Genomic DNA, 13,047 nt, shown 5'->3' on the forward strand with positions numbered 1-13,047 from the left:
AGGGAGAACAGAGAGACATCTCCCAACTGAGCTTGGGACAGATGAAAATGAACAGATTAACAAGCCCCTTCAAGGACTTCTTGTGTTTAAGAGTATTAGCCACACTATCCATGAGTTTCCCATATGCCGAGAGCTTTGCCTGTGTTAACTTATCCACTCCTCCTAACAGCCTTATGAGAATGGCAGTACCGTTATCCCCAATTCACAGATTAGGCAAGTGATGTTCGTGGAAGTAAGTGATTTACCTAGGATTCAAAACTGGGCTAGTAGGAAGTTAAAGGTGCAAAAACAGTGACGTTAACTTCGGTGTTCTGAATGTGTAGAACTGATGCAGAGTAGGAGGAACTATTTAAAGCATCCTCCTCTTACTCCCTCAGCCTCTTTGGTTCAGAATCCAAGCAGAATTTGGAGCTCTGACTTGCCTTTCAGGATGCCATCTGAAACCACAAACTCATCATGACCCATGTGCTTCTTTCATTTCCCAGTCTCTCCATGGTGTGATTAGGGTTAATTGCTTTATTTCCCAATAAAACTAGCATTTGTTAGTGCCTTAAAGTAAAATGCTATGTGATTGAAAAACAAGGCATGGAATTAAACCCATCTCTCCCTTTGGAAGTTTTCTACTTATCCAAAATAAAGTGGTTTTCATATACGTATATAGTATAAAAAAAACTCATTTCTTTTTTATGAGATCAGACAATCATCATTTTTTCCAAAAATAAGGGGGAAAGTGTCCATTTTTATAAAAAAGAAAACTAGGAAGAGGGATGGTTGTCTATGGAATTATAGTTCAAGAAAAAAAATAATTTTTATTGAAGAAAATTAAAGGTTATACATTGGCCGGGACTATGAATAAAGAAAACAAAATTTTCTGCCTTTGTACATTTTTGTTTTCCTCTCTGACATCACTGATCTTTTTAATTTTATATAAATTGATTCCACTTTAAGTAGCACCCCCCTACAGACTGAGAATCTCATAAGAAATATGGATCCAACTTCCAGATGACCAACTGACTGGCCCAGTTTCCAGGACAGAAGCCAGATTTTATTTAAAATAAAGAACCAGATAGCATGTCAGCAAAGCTTGTTGCCTGATTATCCAAAGAGTCTGCTCAAGTCTCCAGTTTCATTTATCCAGGGCACCCTTTGTAGTTTTCCACTCACAAGATCTTGCGACAACATGCCATATCATTTACACCTTCTTCAGAATGTCAGCTCACCTTGCCCATGCTTACAGTTTTCCTGCCACCTTGGTGGCTGCCCCTTCGAAGTTTCCTTTGCTGATTCAGTCTCTTCTAATTGATCTTTAACAGTTAGAATTCCTCAAAGTTCAACCCTTGGCCCTCTTTTACCCAAAATTCTCTCTCCAGATGATTTCATCAACTCCCCTGGCTTTTGTTACTATCGGAAGGCAAGGACTAGTGCAGGTGCACCTCTAGACCGGATAGTCCAGAGTTCTCGGTCCCTGAGTCTACAAACAGCTAACATTTACTGCCTGTTCACCAAGTGCTATGCCAAGCACCTAGACATGCATGTTTTTAAATTTTATATTCTATATTTATTTTCATATTTTATTTTGTTTTTTTCTGTGTGCCTGTAATAACATATACATTCTTATAAAAATTTAATTGACAAAAAAAGATGAAGAGTCATCTCAGCCTGCTCTCTCTTCCCTTTCCTACAACGCCTCATTTCACGCCCACCAAGTATCTGCAGTTAGTTTGATGTGTATTCTCATTTGATCTTCACAACAGCTCAGTAGAGGTATTGTTATTGCTATCCCCATTTACGGATGGGGAAAGTGATGCATGAGAAGATTTAAAAACTTGTCCAAGTTCTCGTGGATGGTAAGTGGCAGAATGAGGACTACAAATTCAGGTTTGTTTCACTGTAGCACCTCTGCTCTTCCATTTATTTTCTGCCACTTCACCTGAGTGTTTCTCAGAGGCACCCCAAATTCAGCTGTTCAAACTTGAACTCACAGTATCCTACGCCCACTCACCAAGCCTGGTCCTTCTCTTGGGTCATAATGTCAGCTACTGACGCAACCAAATACTCATTTGTTCATTGGGAAAACTCAGGGTTGTTCTGAACACGACTCCTCTTTTATAATTCATATCTAATCGGTCACCAAACCTTTCTGATCTGATTCCTCAATCACTCTCGGATCTGGACGATTCTCTCTGTCACTACTGCCACCAGTACCTATTGATTAAATCTGCTTCCAGACTTGCCACCTTCCCAATCAACCTACACAAAATTGCCAAAAGGACCTTTAAGAAAAGCTCACATTGGAGCACGTCACTCCCCTCTTTAAGATCTCTGGTTTCCCATCGCTCTTAGAATAAAGTGAAATATCAGTGTGGTTTACAAGGCTCTCTTTAGCCCAGGCCCCACCCACTCCCCTGGCCTCCTGTTCCAGGTCTCTGTACTCCCGTCACACCGGTCTTCTCTCAGTTCCTCAAACAACTCACTCCCCTTTCAGCCACAAAGCCTTCGCACAAGCTGTTCCCTCTCTCTGGAGCTCTTTTTCTCTCTTTCTTAACCTACATTAACTGTGTTCAGGATGCAAGCCTTCAGTTACCCAGGAGGGCCCTTGCTGCCCCCCTAACTGTTTCTAGTTCCATTCCTCTATGCTCTCACATCATCCTATACTTTGCATTTATTACATTTATCATATAATTAATTCATTAGTTTAGTATGTTGCCCCTACTAGACAATAAGCTCCAGGTGGATGAGAACAGGGTCTCTCTCACTCACGCCTGTGCCTGGAACATAGCAGGCTCGTCATAACTTATGAAATGAAATTAAGTGTGACCTTGGCAAGTAGCCTACTTAACCGGCTCTCAGGTTTCTATTCCTGGAAAATAGGGGTGGTAGTCCTTACTTAGCGTCACATTACCTCTTTCAGGCAAGCTGGATTCACGCCCAGCAGGCCTGGCTTCTGGTAAGAGTATTCAGAGACAGTATAAATAGTTCAAGGAGTTAAGGATGTTCTCCAATGGATATCCCTGGGGAACAGAAATGGGGCACTTTAAATCTTGGCCTTCTCCCTTCCCTCTCCTCTCCAACCCAAGAGTCGTCAGAGGAAGTTTAAACATTTCAAAGCAAGATTACTGGAAAATCTTCTGCAAACTTGCTTCTCTGTGTATTTCCAAACAGAACGACTTTAATTGATTCAAGTTTGAAGGATTGGATTCTAATTTCAAAACAACTCCCCAAACAATTCACCACAGAACAGAACATTAGAATTATGGTAGGTATAATTAAAATGCCATTGCATTCTAATATTGTCTCGGCCTCCATTGCCGCCACCCACAATTGGTTTTCCGTACCAACAAAGAAACAGCTGTATGATCAGCGGGCTTCCATCTGTGAGCTTCCATCTGTGGTTTCTTTTGCACTTGCACCAAGCGGATCTGGAAAAGGAAAAAGCATTCTATTCTTGATTTTACTCTTTTCCATCATTTCATGTGTGCAAAAACAATAGTGGAAAGATCCTTTGGGATTTTCCCTGAAATTAGTACTTCCGTGAATTTCAAGGGTAGTTAACGATATTCCTTTGGTCCTCTGATTAATGTGATTGTCAAGAATTCAGAAGCAGTTGAGGAAGGGTGATGAACAGAAGGAGGACGATCTTAGCACATTACCTAGGAATGAACAGTAAATGTTCAGAGTAATGGCATTGTTATGACTGCGCCTCATTCAACCTAGAAAGCTAGAGAATCTGAAAAAATGAAATGATGAGGCACCTAGTACTTCAGAACAGTAGTTGGCAAACTTTTTCATTCCCAATTCTTCCTTCATTCCCCACCATCAAACTCCTGTCAAATATTCATAAAGCAGGCTCATTTCTTACTTGTCATTTCAGCAGACTGTCAAGCCTGAGTAATAGGAAATGTCCAAGAAGATGTAGTAATTCTGATCACTTAGCTATTGTTTTTATCATCTTTCTAGACGTTTGTTCTTTGCAGTAGCTTTTTGAGCCACTGCTGCCGTATGCTCCATATTTTTTAACATGCTTTTAAGGAATCAGCTGGCAATCTCTTACTCATCCTTCAAGACTCAATTCAAGTGTCACCTCTTCAGAAAGTCTTCCCTGATTTCTCCAAGAAGAGTTCAGTGCTTAAGTGGTCATTCTATTTTTCTCTTGTTGCATGTTTGTATCAATTACACCTCTGATTACAATACTATAACTTTCATTTACATGTCTAGATCCTTAATTCACTGACTCTAATGTTTCCTATTTTTGCCTATATCTCCTGACATTAAAATATGAATAAACGAATGAATGAATTTTTTTCTTGATTTTTATTAATTTCTCAATGGTACAGCAAAATGTACCAAACAAGTAAAATCTCTGTGAAATACCGTATGACATCTGTTATCCAGAATATTCTTTATAATCCATGGACAGGAAGAAGTTTTTTAAGAAATAAACTACAAAGATGCACTCAAATTCTCAGTTTAGCCCCTTGTTTCTACCTTCTCTCCAATCATATTTTTGCCATTTTTAAATAGAAAGAATGAGAAACCAGATCCAATTATGCAACTGTGGCAGCTTGCTTTACATTGCCAAACTTTAATTTCCCCAACTAAGACTTATAAGCTTGGCGTGAGGGTTTGATGGGGTAACACACAGTGCATGTAACAGCACTTATTAAATGTCTGATAAAGAGTGAGGGGGGAATAGCGCTTAACTGTCATTTTTATGAATATTAGGAGCTTATATTGCATTTTGATTTTCACCTATTCTCCCTATTTCCCTGCCTTACAAAGCTGTGAGTCATAAAGAAATGATCAAAAGACAGGAAATGAGGGGGAAAATATGAACTAAAAATGGCCTAAAACCATAAAATACATCTTTGAAGAGGAACAATATATTTTATTTATGTCAGAGCCACATGCAATCTATCTAAAGGAATTTTCACTACCCACATGTCATTCTTTTTTGATAACTAATGGTTTGACATAGCTTTTGGCTCAAAAAACTTATTGCCCTATAATGCAAGAGATGTGTTTACTGGGGACAGCTGCCACAAAGCGGCTCTGCAGATAAACTTTATTTAACTAGCTGCTTTCAGACATTAGCAAGCTGTCTTTTATGTATATACCTATAATTATATATGTATATGTATAAAGGATTATATACATCAAAGGCACAAAAATATTGGTTTCATAACTATAGTATTCTAGTTAAAATTCATAGAAAAAAGACCACAATATATCAAAGGGTAATGATATTTATATCTGCTTTTCAGTCAGTGACTCCAAATGGTCCTCTTTTTTTTCTTACAATAAAAAATAATAAACTGGATATCAATTAAATTCCATATTTTGAACTTAAAAAACAAACAAATTTATTCCTAAGATTTTCATCATGTCTACCTGGATCTCTCATTTGCCACCCAGGTAGGTACAATCAATCAGTCAATCAATCAACAAACACATACTGAGATCCTGGGAGATGCCAGGTTCTCTGCCGCTAGGTAAGGGTTGTTAGTTAAATGAAACACAGTCCCTGCTTTCAAGAAACTTATGCTCTAGTAGATAAGACAGGGTAATAAATTAAAATTGCCATACTCAGTAACAAATATTATTATAAAGTTAATGATATAGCTCTTGTGGAGCCCAGAGGAGATGGAGAATCAGGGAACGCTTCCTGAAAGAAGTGGCAAAAGCCGAATTTTAAAGCATACACAAGAGATGTTAGTCACAGAAGGAGGAAAGGGGCAACCAGGAGGAGCGACTGCATGCGCAAAGGCATGAAGGCCAACAGGAGAACGTGTCCACTGAGCTACAAGTAGATGGTGCTGACTGGGGTCATCTCGAGGCCATAGAGAAGGGACAAGGCTGGAAAATAGCTTAAGATCTGGAGGGGCCTTGTGTGTAAGGAACTTGTACTTTTTCACGAAAGCTATCGAGAGTCACTTATAAAGAATACATTGGAAAGTGACATAACCAGATTTGCATCACAGTAGATCATGCCAGCTGACTTAGAAAATGGACCATATGCAGAGATATATCAAACTTTGTCATCCATAGTCAATGCTCTTACATAGCACCCTGGTAGACTTAAGCACAGAAATGGAACGAAAGAATAGTTCACGCAACAAAAGAGACGTATACTGCATGCAATTCAGTGATATCTTCTACTCTGCTTCCTTGTTTAAAATTCTGGTCTTGGCCTACTACATTAATTTCACAGCCCTCTAATGGGATGTGACCCATGGTTTGAAAAAGCCTCGATAGGAGGTTATTGCAGTAATACAAGCAACAAGAGTTGTGGACCTCAGCTAAGGCAACATAACAAAAAGGATCTGGTAGCTGTTGCCGTATTATTTAAGCTCTATTTATTTCACTTGCTATAACCTAGTTAAGTAAACTAGACAGCGTTAGTGTATCTGAGATAATTATCCTCTGAGTGCTTGCCATGTTTCACACTGTGCAAAGAGCTTTACACATATGTTAACTCTCTGACTGCAACACTGCAGGATGGATATTGTTCTCTCCATTTTACAATGAGGAACACCAAAAGACCGGGGAAATTAGGTAGAATTGCCGAGGTCACAGAGATAGAAATTAGCACATAGGTGCACAGCCTATATACTTAGGACCAGTTAATTTATGTTAACTACTGTTAACTACTGTACTGAATGAATACATGCAGTACCTCCTGTTGATTATTTAGCTTATTTCCAGCATTTTGCTATTACAAATGATGCTATCATAGACATTGTTGGGCCTATAAATAATGCTATCATAGACATTTCAGAGTGAAACTCCCAGATCATAAGGTAGGATTATGTAATAGGTATATTTTATCCATATGAAGGAAGGATCCATAAATTTCATTTTATTGAGTGTTTTGAACATCATTAGTCACTGGAGTTTTCCCCTGGCCTTTTCTGGATCCGTGGAAATGATCACATGATTTCGTAACATAACTCTATTAGTATGATGGGTTTTTAATGTTTTTTCTAATATTAAATCATCTTTGGGGCCGGCCCAGTGGCACAGCGGTTAAGCGCACATGTTCTGCTTCGGTGGCCTGGGGTTCGCGGGTTCGGATCTTGGGTGCGGACATGGCACTGCTTGGCAAGCCATGCTATGGTAGGTGTCCCACATATAACGTAGAGGAAGATGGGCATGGATGTTAGCTCAGGGCCAGTCTTCTTCAGCGAAAACAGGAGGATTGGCAGCAGTTAGCTCAGGGCTAATCTTCCTAAAAAAATTAATGAAATCAAGAGCTGGTTCTTTGAAAAGATAAACAAAATTGACAAACCCTTAGCTAGACTCACCAAGAAAAAAAGAGAGAAGGCTCAAATAAATAAAATCAGTAATGAAAGAGGAGAGATTACAAGGGACGGCTCAGAAATACAAAAGATAATAAGAGAATACTATGAAAAGCTATACGCCAACAAATTGGATAATCTACAAGAAATGGATAAATTCTTAGAAACATACAACCTTCCAAAACTGGACCAAGAAGAAGTAGAAAATTTGAATAGACCGATCACCAGTAAGATCGAAACACTAATCAAAAACCTCCCAAAAAATAAAAGTCCGGGACAAGATGGCTTCTCTGGTGAATTCTACCAAACATTCAAAGAAGACTTAATACTTATCTTTCTCAAACTCTTCCAAAAAATTGAACAGGAGGGGAGGCTTCCTAACTCATTCTACAAAGCCAACATTATCCTGGTACCAAAACCAAACAAGGACAAAACAGAAAAAGAAAATTACAGACCAATATCACTGATGAACATTGATGCAAAAATCCTCAACAAAATACTAGCAAATAGAATACAGTAATCTATTAAAATGATCATACATCATGATCAAGTGGGTTTCATTCCAGGGATGCAGGGATGGTTCAACATCCAGAAATCTATCAACATGATACATCACATTAACAAAATGAAGAGTAAAAATCACATGATCATCTCAATAGATGCAGAGAAAGGATTTGACAAGATACAGCATCCATTTATGATAAAAACTCTAAATAAAATGGGTATAGAAGGAAAATATCTCAACATAATAAAGGTCATATATGACAAACCCACTGCAAATATCATTCTCAATGGAGAAAACTGAAAGCTATCACTCTAAGAACAGGAACCAGACAAGGATGCCCACTGTCACCAGTCTTATTTAACAAAGTATTGGAAGCCCTAGCCAGAGCAATCAGGCAAGAAAAAGAAATGAAAGTGATCCACATTGGAAAAGAAGAAGTGAAACTCTCACTCTTTGCAGATGACATGATTTTATATCTAGAAAACCCTAAAGAATCCACTAAAAAACTTTTAGAAACAATAAAGGAATACAGTCAAGTTGAGGGATACAAAATCGACGTACAAAAATCGGTTGTGTTTCTATACATTAAAAACGAAGTAACAGAAAGAGAAATGAAGAATACAATCCCATTTACAATTTCAACAAAAAGAATAAAATGCCTAGGAATAAACTTACCCAAAGAGGCGAAAGATCTGTACACCGAAAACTATAAAACATTGTTGAAAGAAATCAAAGAAGACACAAAGAAATGGAAAGACATTCCGTGCTCTTGGATTAGAAGAATTAACATCATTAAAATGTCCATACTTCCTAAAGCAATCTATAGATTCAACGCAATCCCTATCAAAGTTCCAACAACATTTTTCACAGAAATGGAACAAAGAATCCTAAAATTTACATGGAATAACAAAAGACCCCAAATAGCCAAAGGATTCCTGAGAAAAAAGAACAAAGCTGGAGGTATCACACTCCCTGATTTCAAAATATACTACAAAGCCATAGTAACCAAAACAGCATGGTACTGTCATGAAAACAGACACACAGATCAATGGAACAGAATTGAGAGCCTAGAAGTAAATCCACACATTTATGGGCAGCTAATATTTGACAAGGGAGCCAAGAGCATACGATGGAGAAAGGAGAGTCTCTTTAACAAATGGTGTTGGGAAAACTGGACAGCCACATGCAAAAGAATGAAAGTAGACCATTACCTTACACCAGGCACAAAAATCAACTCAAAATGGATCAAAGACTTGAATGTAAGACCCAAAACCATGAAACTTCTAGAAGAAAACATAGGCAGTACACTCTGTGACATCAGTGTGAGCAGCATATTTTCAAGTACCATGTCTGACTGGGCAAGGGAAACAAAAGAAAAAATGAACAAATGGGACTACATCAAACTAAAAAGCTTCTACACAGCAAAGGAAAACATCAACAAAACGAAAAGACAACCTAACAATTGGCTAATAGATAAGGGGTTAATATCCAAAATATACAATGAACTCATACAGCTCAACAACAAAAAAACCAACAATCCAATTACAAAATGGGTAAAGAATCTGAACAGAGATTTCTCCAAAGAAGATATACGGATGGACAAAAGGCATATGAAAAGATGCTCAACATCATTAGCTATCAGGGAAATGCAAATCAAAACTGCAATGAGGTATCGCCTCACTCCGGTCAGAATGGCTGTAATTAACAAGACAGGAAACAACAAATGTTGGAGAGGATGTGGAGAGAAGGGAACCCTCATACACTGCTGGTGGGAGTGCAAACTGGCACAGCTACTACGGAAAACACTATGGAGTATCCTCAGAAAATTAAGAATAGATTTACCATATGATCCAGCTATCCCACTGCTGGGTATTTATCCAAAGAACTTCAAAACGCAAAGGCATAAAGATACTTGCACCTCTATATTCATTGCAGCATTATACACAATAGCCAAGACTTGGAAGCAACCTAGGTGCCCATCAAGGGATGAATGGATAAAGAAGATGTGGTGTTTATACATGTTGGACTACTACTCAGCCATAAGAAATGATGAAATCCAGCCATTTGTGACAACATGGATGGACCTTGAGGGTATTATGCTGAATGAAGTAAGTCATGGGGAGAAAGTCAAATACCATATGATCTCACTCCTAAATAGAAGATAAAAACAACAACAAACAAACACATTGCATTGGAGATTAGATTGGTGGTTACCATAGGGGAAGGGGGGAGGCCAAAAGGGGTGATTAGGCTCACATGTGAAGGGATGGACTATAATTAGTTTTTGGGTGGTGAACATGATGTAATATACACAGAATTCAAAATATATTATGATGTACATCCAAAAGCTGTATAATTTTATAATCCAATTTACTGCAATTAAAAGAATAAATAAAAGTTGTTTGTGAAAGTTAAAAAAATAAAAAATAAAATAAAATTTTTCTATTTTCATGGTTATTTATATTTTGTCCTTCCTAATTTTGTATGTATGTGCTCTCTCCCTTTTTCCTTGATCAGGTTAGCTAGTGGCTTACGTATTTTTTTTCAAAAACACAGCTTCTGATTTTACACTATTTCTTTTTGCTAACTTGTTCATTTATGCCTTTATTTTAATTAATTCCTTGGTTCTGCTTATTGTGGTTTATTTTGTGTTTTAATGTTTAACTTTTTGAGTTGGGTTTTTTAATTATTTTCCATTTTTGAGTCTTATGGATATAGGATTTAATGGCATAAGTTTCCAGGTGTTAGAATGTTTTTAGGGTGGGGGGAGTTTTTCATTACTTTTTAGTTTTGTTGCATTATGGTAAGAAAATACTCCTGTAATATAGCTAGTACTTGGAATTTATGGATTTTCTGTAGCCTAAATTAGGGTCAATTTTTATGTATGTCCCTCATATAAAGGAAAGCATCAACAAAACGAAAAGACAACCTAACAATTGGCTAATAGATAAGGGGTTAATATCCAAAATATACAATGAACTCATACAGCTCAACAACAAAAAAACCAACAATCCAGTTACAAAATGGGCAAAGAATCTGAACAGAGATTTCTCCAAAGAAGATATACGGATGGACAACAGGCATATGAAAAGATGCTCAACATCATTAGCTACCAGGGAAATGCAAATCAAAACTGCAATGAGGTATCACCTCACTCCAGTCAGAATGGCTGTAATTAACAAGACAGGAAACAACAAATGTTGGAGAGGATGTGGAGAGAAGGGAAAAAATATTTTTTATATATATTTAAAATTAGGTAGCTATATGTAATCTATTTGATAAATAGAAAGATACATAAACATATATATATAAATACACACACGTGTATATTTGATGATGTTGTTTAGATTTTCTGTATCAGGGGTTAGTTAGCAAAGTAGAGGCTGGCCCAGCCTGTTTCTGTAAATGAAGTTTTATTGGAAAACAGCCATGTCTATTTATTTATATATTGTCTCTGTCTGCTTTTGCATTACAACATCAGAGTTGAGTATAGTCAGGCATCACTTAACGATGGGGATATGTTCTGAGAAATGCATCGTTAGGCAATTTCGTCATTGCATGGATATTATGGAGTATACTGAAGGGGAACAAAATTTGCCACCCCAAAATGTGACTCTGTAAGATGAGGATTATTTTAGGCTGATTATTTTTAAGAAACAAAAGCCTCAAAATTTTTCTTGTTACCTTCCGCTTAACTGCCTAAAAGAATTCAGATTAAAAAACTGTCTCAGGAAGGGAGCTATCACCCAAGCCTAACATGAACTAGGTGATAGACAGGGAGGGACCCAGAAAAGCCTGTTTGTTGGGCTTCTCTCTGTGGTCTTCTGTTTCTGTGTGGCCAAATACTTGTTTTCTAAACATTTACTCCTTTTCACCTATTCATAAATTGCCTTCTTTCACTTTGAAGTCCCTGACTCTCCCCACCCCCAACATCTTCTTTTGTCTTCAGTTGAGGATGGTATTTAAGGTGAGGGCCTCAGCCGTTTTGGCGAGTTACTCAGTTTTCCTGGGTTTCTCCCTTGTATACATGCTATTAAACTTTTTTTTTTTTTTCCTGTTAACCTGTCTCATGTCAATTTAATTCTTAGACCAGCCAGAAGAAGCGAGAAGGGTAGAGGAGAATTTCTTCCTCCACTACAGGACTTACAGAAACCTGGATGGTACAGCCTACCACCCACCTAGGTCAATAGGACCAATAGCAACACCAACATACGCGGCCTGTTGTTGACCAAAGCTCCGTTACGCAGCCCATGACTGTACTTGACACAACGATGGTATGGCCCACAAATCTAAAATATTTACTATCTGGCCCTTTAGAGAAAATATTTGCTGGCCTTGTTCTATATCATCACTAATTTTTAGTCTAATTCATCTGTTTTGGATTTTAAAAGTGTATTGACACTTTCTAATATTATCAAACTTTTGTCTATTTCCCATTCAATCTCCTGTAGTATGAAAGATGATTCTGTGAGTGCATAAATATAAATAATTGTTATGTTTTCATTGTGAATTTTAGCCTCTCGCTTTATAAAGTATCTTTATCTCTTTTTATTATTATTTTTTGTTTATATTCTGCCTTGTCAGATATCAATATTTTGACCACTGCTTTATTTGTATTGTTTAATATATCTTTGACAATTATTTTATTTTCAGCCATTTTGAATCTCTTTCCTTTGGGTGTGTCTCATATATAATGTAGCGTTGGATGCTGCTTTGTTCACCAATCAGAAAAAATTTTAGTATATCAATTAACTCCGTTTTATTTTTTGATATGATCAATATTTTGGCTTCAACTTTGTTGTATTATTTTCTGTTATATAATATACTTCTGAGCAATATTAAGAGAGAATACCCTCTTGGTTTTTTTCCCCTGCATCTCCTCCAGCATCTGGTTTGAAAGAATATTAATTAATTTCCAAATAATAACTATGAAATAATCAGTAAGCTTTGTCTGCTTTTTTTATGTTTTCTTTGTTCTCCCCTAATATTTTGATAATTGTAGTATGTCAACTTTTTTAGAGTAGGTAGCCATTACATGCTATATGTTCTCCTATATAACCACTATTTATAGTTGTACATGTAAATATACATTTAGTACTCATCATCAGTACTTATAGCAATTTTCCTTTATTCTTTGTTGTTTCCTGAAGCTCATTCTCTAGTCAATTCCTCAGAAAAAGTATTCTCTGAATTCTTACATGTTCATAACAGTTCATGTGTTTTATATCAGAAAGTCATTTTGGCTGG

General features: G+C 37.1%; 1 long non-coding RNA gene across 2 annotated transcripts in view; it reads right to left on the bottom strand.

Annotated features, from left to right (window-relative positions):
• LOC111769709 (uncharacterized) overlaps positions 1 to 13,047 on the bottom strand; it is a 67,614-nt gene that overhangs the window by 14,782 nt on the left and 39,785 nt on the right. For both annotated transcript variants that reach the window (XR_002802509.2, XR_011430522.1), the window contains exon 2: positions 3,336 to 3,419. This is a non-coding gene — a long non-coding RNA (uncharacterized lncRNA). The remainder of the gene's footprint in view (positions 1 to 3,335; positions 3,420 to 13,047) is intronic.

The sequence above is a fragment of the Equus caballus genome, chromosome 21 (genome assembly GCF_041296265.1).
Source record: "Equus caballus isolate H_3958 breed thoroughbred chromosome 21, TB-T2T, whole genome shotgun sequence".
NCBI classification, from domain to species: domain Eukaryota; kingdom Metazoa; phylum Chordata; class Mammalia; order Perissodactyla; family Equidae; genus Equus; species Equus caballus.